We start from the raw sequence: 1295 nt of genomic DNA on the forward strand, positions 1-1295 counted from the left end.
CCGCCAAATGTATTATTTAGGAACTGAACTATTTTGTCTCTTTGTTGTGTTTGGCAAGCTTGCAGATGATTTTTTTTTGTTGTTGCTTCATTGTTCCCACTAATCGTGTCAAATGTAAATCATTTTAATTATAAGAAAAATGGTGTTTCTTCTCATTAAAGTCTCTTCACAAAGCAGAGAGCACAAAGGTAACACATTAATAGATGCAATAAAGGGGTGTGTGTGTGGGGGGGGGGCGGGGGGGGGTTGGGGGGAGGAATTAAGCCGGTGAAGAGAAAACCTAACATTAATTGGTACAGCTCGTTAATCGCCTAGAACTGTGACAAACAAGCTCAGGAAAATGATAAATAAATGCATGGTCTCTGCTCTGCTTTTTCTAATTGTAGCTTGTCAGCCCAGTCTGGTAAAGCCAACAGCTTTTCTGCCACTGTTACCCATGAAATTACACCTCAGGTGCTGTCACAAACACAGGGCAAAATGCGCAGAGGCAGGAGGTTTCAGATACCCCTGCTCTTCATTAGGGAACAGCACTCTAACCTAATCGCTTCGTACATTATGTTCTTTTACTGGTGCCAGCCATATAATTTAATGAGACATCATGTGAGAAGTTAAATGAACTTAATACATAAGGCAATGTTTATTTTATTTATTGTTTAAACTAATATTCTGAATGTTATCTATGATTGTGTGAATAGATGAAGTAGGAAAGAGGTAGAAGTGCTACTACATAAAGAACTAGAGAGAGCTCTGCGACTAAACTGGGTGGTTAAAGGTGGTTTGAATCTCCTCTATTGTTCTATTATTAAAGACTACAGGTACACACACGCACACAGACAAACGCTCACGCAAACCCACAAACAACATGCAAATATATATACACACGTACACACAGAGAATGGGTACAAAAACCGCTGAAGAAAATCGCATTACAAATATCAGTGCCTCTCGGCCATCTCTTTGCCACAGGACTGGTGATTAACATGACCAGCCTGCAGTAATTACTCACCATCCTCACTGACCCAGCCTGCTCGGGGGTCAAATCTCCCTGCCCAGTGTAATAATGGGTCTTAAATATTAAAGAGGAGCTCTGGTCTCTGTGCCGCTGCATGATCTCTGATGTGGGTAAAAACACGAGTCCCAACCCCCCCCCCCCCACCCCCCACACCCCACACCCAGGGACCTTTGCAAAGAAGCCGCACGTGAGGAAGAGGAGAGAGGTGAAGATGGAAGAGTAAGTCTGCCTACAGCCTGCTCATATATCTTTTTGTGTTCCTGCTTGATGCAGTCGATGCTTT

This window comes from Anguilla rostrata, chromosome 14, assembly GCF_018555375.3.
Source record: "Anguilla rostrata isolate EN2019 chromosome 14, ASM1855537v3, whole genome shotgun sequence".
Classification (NCBI taxonomy): domain Eukaryota; kingdom Metazoa; phylum Chordata; class Actinopteri; order Anguilliformes; family Anguillidae; genus Anguilla; species Anguilla rostrata.